Source organism: Canis lupus, chromosome X, assembly GCF_048164855.1.
Source record: "Canis lupus baileyi chromosome X, mCanLup2.hap1, whole genome shotgun sequence".
Taxonomy (NCBI): Eukaryota; Metazoa; Chordata; class Mammalia; order Carnivora; family Canidae; genus Canis; species Canis lupus.
Window position 1 is genome coordinate 54,589,961 of NC_132876.1, and position 9,875 is coordinate 54,599,835.

A 9,875-nucleotide genomic window follows, 5' to 3' on the forward strand; every position below is an offset into this window, starting at 1 on the left:
ACTGTACATACAAAACCAAAAAGTCTCCACCCCAAGATTGCTAGAATTCATACAGCAATTCAGCGGTGTGGCAGGATACAAAATCAATGCCCAGAAAACAGTGTCATTTCTATAGAATAATTATGAGACTGAAGAAAGAGAAATTAACAAGTCAATCCCATTTACCATTGCACCCAAAAGCATAAGATACCTAAGAATAAGCCTAACCAAAGTGGTAAAGGATCTCTACCCTAAAAAGTACAGAACCCTTCTGAAAGAAATGAGGAAGACACAAAGAGATGGAAAAATATTCCATGCTCATGGATTGGAAGAATTAATATTGTGTAAATGTGAATACTATCCAGGGCAATTTACACATTTAATGCAGTTCCTATCAAAATACCATGGACTTTCTTCAGAGAATTGGAACAAAGAATCTTAAGATTTGTGTGGAATCAGAAAAGACCCCGAATAGCCAGGGGAATATTGAAAAAGAAAACTAGATTTGGGAGCATCACAATGCTGGATTTCAAGTTGTACTATAAAACTGTGATCATCAAGACAGTGCGGTTGGCACAAAAACAGACACATAGATCAATGGAACAGAATAGAGAACCCAGAAATGGGCCCTTAACTTTATGTTCAATTAATATTCCACAAAGCAGGATCTACTGGAAAAAGGACAGTCTCTTCAATAAATGATGCTGGGAAATTTGGACAGCCATTTGTAGAACAATGAAACTGGACTATTCTCTTACACTATACACAAAGATAAACTCAAAATGGATGAAAGATCTAAATGTGAGATAAGAATTTATCAAAATCCTAAAGGAGAACACAAGCAACACCCTTTTTGAACTTGGCCACAGCAACTTCTTGCAAGATACATCTATGAAGGCAAGGGAAACAAAAGCAAAAATGAATTATTTGGACGTAATCAAGATAAAAAGCTTCTGCATAGCAAATGAAACTGTCCACAAAACTGAAAGACAGTCTAGAGAATGGGAGAAGATATTTGCAAATGACATATTAGATGAAGGGCTAGTATCCAAGATCTATAAAGAACTTATTAAACTCAACAACAAAGAAACAAAGAATCCAATCATGAAATGGGCAAAATGCATGAACAGGAATTTCATAGAGGAAGACATAGACATGGCCAACAAGCACATGAGAAAATGCTCAGCATCACTAGCCATTAGGGAAATAAAAATCAAAGCACAGTGAGTTACCACCTCACACCAGTTAGAATGGTGAAAATTAAGAAGATGGGAAACAATAAATGTTGGAGAGTGTGTGAATAAAGGGGCACCTTCTTGCACTGTTGGTGGGAATGTGAACTGTTTATAGCCACTCTGAAAAACTGTGTGGCGGTGCCTCAAAGATTTAAAAATAGAGCTATCCTACGAGCCAGCAATTGCACTGCTGGGGATTTACCCCAAAGATACAGATGCAATGAAAGATTGAGACACCTGCACCCTAATGTTTATAGCAGTAATTCCACAATAGCCAAACCGTGGAAGGAACCTCAGTGTCATCGAAAGATGAACGGATGAATAATATGTGGTCTATATATACAATGGAATATTACTCAGCCATTAGAAAAGACGAAGATTTTTTCAACGTGGATAGAATTGGAGGGTATTATGCTGAGTGATGTAAGTCAATTGGAGAAGGACAAACATTATATGGTTTCATTCATGTGGGTAATATAAAAATATAGTGTAAGTGGTTATAAGGGAAAGGAGATTAAATGAATGGGTAATGTCAGAGATTGAGACAAAGCATGAGCGTACTCCCAACTCTTGGAAACGTTCAAGTGATAGAGACAGGGGAGGTGGGCAGTGGGATGGGTTGATGGGTGACAGGCATTGAGGGGGGCACTTGATGGGATGAGCGCTGGGTGTTATACTATATTTTGCAAATCGAACTCCAATAAAAAATATATGAAAAATAGGAGAAAGAACGGACTCAGCTATTAGAAATGACAAATACCCACCATTTGCTTCAACATGGATGGAACTGGAGGGTATTATGCTGAGTGAAGTAAGTCAGTTGGAGAAGGGCAAACATTATATGTTCTCATTCATGTGGGGAATATAAATAATAGTGACCAATGAATTTAATCAAACAACTGGGCTCTTTGTTAAAAAAACAAAGCAAATAATTCTAAAATAAAATCTTACACACAAGATCCTCACTCAAATCTGTTGTTTGATATGACATAGAAACACAAGAATTATGAAAGCAGTTTGGGGTTTTAATAAATATTGTCGAATCATATATGCAGAGTATAAGATTTTACTAACATTCATCTGTAAAGGTTAATTTTTTATCTCAACTTGACTGGACCTCAGGATCCCCAGATATTTGGTTAAATATTATTCTGGGTGTTTTTGTTAGGATTTTTTTGGTTGAGATTAACATTTGAATCATTAGAGTAAAGCAGATTGCTCTCCCTATTATGGGTGAGCCTCATCCAATAAGTTAAGGGTTTGATAGAACAAAAAGCTTGACCCCCAGTGAATAAGAAGAATCCCTCCTGACAGCCCCTTTGTGTGTGTATATTGGATGGAGGGTGGTTAGAATACTTAATATCAGAGCCACACTCATAAAAAAATTTTAAGTGTACATAGTAAGTTGTTAATTATAGGCACAATGTTTTATATTAGTTATGCTTCAATAAAACTTTAAAAAGAGAAGAATAATTCTTCATCTCTGACAGCTTTCAGACTAAGACATCAGCTTTGTTTGTTTGTTTGCATATTCCTGGACTTGAATAAAAGAATAGCCTTTTTTGGGTCTCTAGTTTGCAGACACACCCTGCAGATCTTTGTACTTGCCAGCGTCCATAAGTGTATGAGTCCATTCCTTATAATAACATTTTTGTATAGATATATGCAATGTGCTGGTTCTGTTTTTCTGGAGAACCCTCCCTAATCACATTATTATGTAATTAGTTATATATTGAGTGTTTATTAAAATGCCATTTATTAGAATTAAGTGTATTAAAACATAGCCAAAAAATTTCATCCTCACAACTTTGAGTGAGGCGGCAGTTTTTTTGCCCATTTTTAGAGAGGGAAGTAAAACTAGGAAAGTGTAAACAACATAGAAAATGCCACACTGCTAATAAGTATTGAGGTTGGCATTCAAATCCAGGTTTCATGCAGGGAGCTTTAAGCAGGACTTGATCTCAGGATCCTTGGATAATGACCTGAGCCAAAGGCAGACGCTCAACCACAGAGCCAGCCAGGTGCCCAAGTCCTTCCTTTTAATAGATACTGCATACTGAACAGGTGAGTTTGTGTTAATTTTCCTAGTTCAATTTGTATTGCCCTTTAGGCCAAAAGTTTAAGCTATTCTCTAACTCAATTATCTTTACAACAGACCCATGAAGAAAATATACACAAGTGTTCATTCCTTTACAACACTGTGGTCCAAAAATAAAAGACAACACATATCATGCTGAGTCAAAGCCTCAAGGTGAGTGATTCATAGTATAATTTTCCAATATGTGTAGGTGTGGTACATTTAATTGAGTTCAAATAAATGGAAATACTGGGTAATTTATGCTAAATCTAGAAATGTGAGACTGAATATATTGCTAAATATTATTGAACATCTTATTATGCTTTAAATGGGTCTCCTCTTGGTGATTCTTCAAGGCAATTGGTCATTATTTATTTCTAAGCCCCATAGAAGAATTTATTTTATTGATAGAATAGTAATTAATCAGCCTATCATTGAATGTTTGTATATTTTATTAAAATACCCCAAATAGGGAGGATTTAAGATGGTTAAGGAGTAGGGTACCCTAATTTTATGGTGCCTGGAATTCTGCTAGATTATTATCAACTCATTCTGAACACCTGCAAAATCAATCGCAGATCTGAGAAAAGAATTGCTGCAATTCTACACATAGGAAAGCAAACAGTTTTTGCAAAGTAGGTGGTGCAGAGATGTGAATACAGGGTGATATATCAGAGGATACCACTTGGGAAGGAACCTACTTAAGGAGGCTACTGCAAAGTATTATGAGCATCAGGTCCCCAAATCATAAATTTTAGAAGTCTGCTACAATGACTAAGAATGTCCTTAGCTTAACGTGCTCAGGTGGCAGAGCAGGGCAGAATCCCAGGTGGGACAGCACAATCTCTGATCTCCCAGGTCACAAAAGAATTCTGGTGCCTGAGTGCCATAGAGTTCCCAGGCATTGGAGTGGGGAAGCTGGCTGAAAACAGTGAATCTAGGTACCAGCTTTCTGCTAGATCTTGCTGTGGACTGCAGCATGGTCACATGGGCCCTCTCTGGGCCAGGGCCGGCAAAAGGCAGAGGCATGGTAAGGCTCACTTCCCTTCCCTGGAAGGAATGGCACAGGTCCAGGCCACAAGTGTCTCTCATGTTTGGAGACTGGAATGTGGGTCACATGCCTGAGATAAAAACACTTGGTCACAGGCTGGGTGAACACGGCATTTGGAAGGAAACCAGGGAGGTAAAAGTGATAGAATGCTTTGCTGTGAGGGGTCACTAAAGAGTGGGGATCATGAACTTTCAGCCCTGGGGCTAGAGATTGGGACACAACCATTTTCATCCCCCTGATGGTGCTGAAAGCCTTCAGGGAGCAAAAGAGTGCCATGTAGTGCAATCCTGAGCCCAACCCCTTGGCAAGGAAGGGTCATTTCCACTGCAGTAAGGACACCTGAGAATCAGTGCAACAGGCCCCTCCTCCAGAAGATTATAAGGAACAACTGGCTAGCACCAAGTTTACTGATTATATTGAATGACAAAACATTAGTGCTTGGGGAAAACAGTATATAGCATTCGAGGTTGGTTTGTTTTATTCTCTGGTCTCTGAGTTTTTTTTTCTCAGCTATTTTCATACTTTATTAATTCTTTTCTTTAATTATTTTTCAACTTCTTTATATATATGTTTATATATATACATATATATATTTAGTTTTGATGGTCTTTTATTTTATTATATTTTTGTAAATATATGTTTTTATTTCTTTCCTATTTTGGGATATAGTTTCTTTAAGCAAATAGACCAAAATACACCCAGAATATAGTTTATTGTTTTATCTATTTTACTTCTTCTTTGATTTTTTTAATTTGTTTTTTTTTTTCTGTTTTCTTTTGATTTGTTTATATTTTTCTGTTGTTGTTGCTATTTTTGTCCTTTCCCTCTCTTTCATCTTTTCTTTTCTGGACATAATGATGACACAGAGAAACTCACCACAAAAAAAAAAGAACAGGAGGCAGGATTCATTGCCAATGATTTAATTAACATGGATATAAAATGTCAGAACTAGAATTCAAAACAAGGATTATAAAGATACTAGCTGGGCCTGAAAAAAGCATAGGTGACAGTAGAGAAAGCTTACTGAAGAAATAAAAGAACTAAAATCTAATCAGACTGAAATTAAAAACTGCTATTAATGAAAGTAGTAAAAAATAGAGGCTCTAACAGCTAGGGTAAATGAGGCAGAAGAGAGTCAGTGATACAGAAGACAAAATCATAGAGAATAAGGAAGCTGATAAAAAGAGAAAAAAATAACTACTTGATCATAAAGGGAGAATTTGAGAGATCAGGGATACCATAAAGTGAAATAATATTAGAATACTAGGATCCCGGAAAAAGAGGGTAGGGGTGGCAGTAGGTTTATTTGAATAAATCATAGCTGAAAAATTCAATAATTTGGGGAAAGAAGCAGGCATTCAACTCCAGGAGGAATTGAGACCCATGGCTCAAAATTAATAAAAACATAACATAGTTAAGCCTGCAAATTTCTAAGATAAGGAGAAAGTTGTGAATGCAGTTTGGGACAAGAGGTCCTCAACCTACAAGGATAGACACATAGGCTGACAGCAAACCTGTCCTCAGAGACCTAACAGGTCAGAAAGGACTGACATGATATAATCAATGTGCTAGATGGGAAAAATATGCAGCCAAGAATACTTTGTCCAACAACACTGTCATTCAGAATAGGAGAGATAAAGAGTTTCCAGGACAAACAAAAATTAAAGGAATTTGAGAACATTAACCAGCCCTTCAAGAAATATTAAAGGGGAGATGTTGAGCAACGAGAGAGCCCAAAAGTAACAAACACCAGAAAGGAACAGAGACAATCTACAGGAATAGTGATTTCACAGAGACTAAAAAGTCACTAAATTCAGATCTTTCAATAATTAATCTGAATGTAAATGGACTAAATGTTCAAATTAAAAGACACATGGTATCAAAAAGGATAAAAACACCAGACCCACCAATATGCTGTATTCAAGAGACTCATTTTAGATCCAAATACACCTCCAGATTCAAAGTGAGTGGATGGAGAATCATTTCTCAGGTCAAAAGACATCAAAAGGAGGCTGGGGTGGATCCCTGGGTGGCTCAGCGGTTTAGCTCCTGCCTTCGGCCCAGGGCATGGTACTGGAGTCCCGGGATCGAGTCCCACATCAGGTTCCCTGCATGGAGCCTGTTTCTCCCTCTGTCTGTGTCTCTGCCTCTCTCTCTCTCTCTCTCTCACTCTCTCCCTCTCATGAATAAATAAATAAAATCTTATAAAAAAGAAGCTGGAGTAGCAATCTTTATATCAGACAAACTAGATTTAAACCAAAGATTGTAATAACAGATGAAGACAGACACTATATCATAATAAAGCATTCTATCCAACAAGAAGAGCTAACAGTTGTAAATGTTCATGCCCCTAACTTGGAAGCAGCAAATTATATAAACCAATTAGTAACAAAATTAAAAATGACATTGATAATAATATAATAATAGTAGGGGAAATTAACACCCCACTCACAGCAATGGACAGATAATCTAGCAGAAGATCAAGAATGATACAATGGCTTTGAATGACACACTGGACCAAATGGACTTCTCAGATATATTTAGCGCATTTCAGCCCAAAGCAACAAAATATACATTCTTCTCGAGTGCAACATGGCACATTCTCTAGGGTAGATTGCACACTGGGTTACATACAATCAGGTCTGAACCAGGACCAAAAGAAGATTATTCCAGGCATATTTTCAGACCACATTGTTTTAAAAAGTTAACTCAATCATAAGAGAAAATTTGGAAGGAATACAAATGCATTGAGGTTGAAGAGCATTCTACTAAAGAATGAATTAGCCAGAAAATTAAGGAAGAATTTAAAAATACATGGATACAAATGAAAATGAAAACACAATAGTTCAGAATCTTTGGGATGCAGCAAAGGTGGTCCTAAGAGAGAAGTATATATCAATACAGGCCTTTCTCAAGAAACAAGGGAATTCTCAAATATACAACCTAACCTTACACATAAAGAAGCTGGAAAAAGAACAGCAAATAAAGCCTAGATTCAGCAAAAGAAGAAAAATAATAAAGATTAGAGCAAAAATCAATGAACTATAAATCAAAATAACGTAGAACAGATCAATGAAATTAGGAGCTGGTTCATTGTAAGAATTAATAAGATCGATAAACCCCTGGCCAGACTTCTCAAAAAGAAGAGAAAGGATCCAAATAAATAAAATCAGGAATGAAACATGAGATATCAAAACCAACAATAAAGAAATAAAAATAATTTTAAAAGAATATAATGAGCATATATATGCCAACAAATTAGGAAACCTTGAAGAAATGGATACATTCCTAGAAACATAAACTAACAAAATTGAAACAAGAATAAATAGAAAACTTGCACAGGTCCATATCCAGCAAGAAATTGAATCAATGATCAAACATCTTCCAACAAACAAGATACCATATCCAGATGATCTCCCAGCAGAATTCTACAAGACATTTCAAGAAGAGTTAATACCTATTCTTCTGAAGCTGTTACAAAAAATAGAAATGGAAGGAAAACTTCCAAACTCATTCTATGAGGACAGCATTACCTTGATTCCCAAACCAAAGACTCCACCAAAAAAGGAAAATTACAGACCAAGATCTCTGATGAACATGGATGCAAAAATTCCCACCAAGGTACTAGATAAGAGGACCCAACAGTACATTAAAATGATTATAGATCAAGTGGAATTTATTCCTGGGTACAAAGGTAGTTCAACATGTGCAAATCAAACAATGTGATATACCATATTAATAAAAGAAAGGACAAGAGCCATATGGTCCTCTCAACAGATGCAGAAAAGCATTTGACAAAATACAGCATCCTTTCTTGATTAAAACTTCCTACAGCATAGGAATATATGGAATATATCTCAATACCAAATGAGCCATATACAAAAAACCCACAGTGAATATCATATTAAATGGGAAAAAACTGAGAGCATTTCCCCTAAGGTCAGGAACATGACAGGGATGTCCACTCTCACCACTGTTGTTCAACATAGTACTGGAAGTCTTAGCCTCAGCAATCAGATAACAAAAAGAAACAAATGGCATCCAAATCAGCAAATAAGAAATCAAACTTTTGGTCTTCACACACAACATGATGTAGAAATTTGTTTTGATGTAGAAAACACAAAAGACCCCAACCAAAAATTGTTGGAACTCATACAGGAATTCAGAAACATGGCAGGCTATAAAATCAATGCACAGAAGTCATTGCATTCTGTACACTATCAATGACACAGAAGAAAGAGAAATCAAGTAATCTATACTATTTACAACTGTACCAAAAATCATAAGATACCTACGAATAAACCTAACCAAAGAGGTAAGGATCTGTAATCTGAAAACTAGAGAATACTTATAAAAGAAATTAAGGAAGATACGAAGAAATGGAAAAGCATTCCATACTCATGGATTGGAAGAACAAATATAGTTAAAGTGTCTATGTAACCGAAAGGAACATACACATTCAATGAAATCCGTATCAAAATATAATCAACATTTTTCACATATCTGGACAAAACAATCCTAAAATTGTATGGAATCAGAGAAGACTGGAATAGCTAAAGGAATTTTGAAAAGGAAAACCAAAGCTGGAAGCATCCCAATTCCAGACTTCAAGCTGTCTTACAAAGCTGTAATCATGAAGACCGTATGGTACTGGCACAGAAACAGACACATAGATCAATGGAACAGAATAGAGAAGCCAGAAATGGGCCCTCAACTCTATGTTCAAGTAATCTTCGACAAAGCAGGAAAGAATATCCAATGGAAAAAGACAATCTCTTCAATAAATGGTGTTGGGAAGATTGGACAGCCACATGCAAAAGACTGAAACTGGACCACTTTCTTGCACCATACCCAACAATAAACACAAAATGGATGAAAGACAAAAATGTGAGACAGGAATATTCAAATCCTAGAGGAGAACACAGGCCACAACCTCTTTGACCTTGTGCACAGCAACTTCTTGTTAGACACATCTTCAAGGGCAAGAGATACAAAAGTAGAAACTACTTTATCAAGATTAAAAAGATTTTGCACAGCAGAAGAAGCAGTCAACAAAACTAAAAGGCAACCTACGGAATGTGAGAAGATATTTTAAATGTCATATCACATAAAGTGGTAGTATCCAAAATCTATAATGCTCTTATCAAACTCAACACCCAAAAAACGTATAATCCAGTCAAGAAATGGGCAGAAGGCATGAACAAAAATTTTTCCAAAGGAGTACAATTGGCCAAAAGAAACATGAAAAGATGCTCAACATCACTCAGGGAAATACTAATCAAAACCACAATGAAATACCGTATGACACTGGTCAGAATAGCTGAAATTAATAGGTCAGGAAATAACAGATGTTGTCTAGGATACAGAAAAAGGGGAACAGTCTTTTATCTGGAAAACATAATGGAAGTTCCTAAGAAAGTTAAAAATAGAGCTACCCCTTGATTTGGTAATTGCACTGTTAGGTATTTTTCCAAAGGATGCAAACTGTGATTTTAAGGGGTATATCCACCCCAGTATTTAAGCAGCATGACCA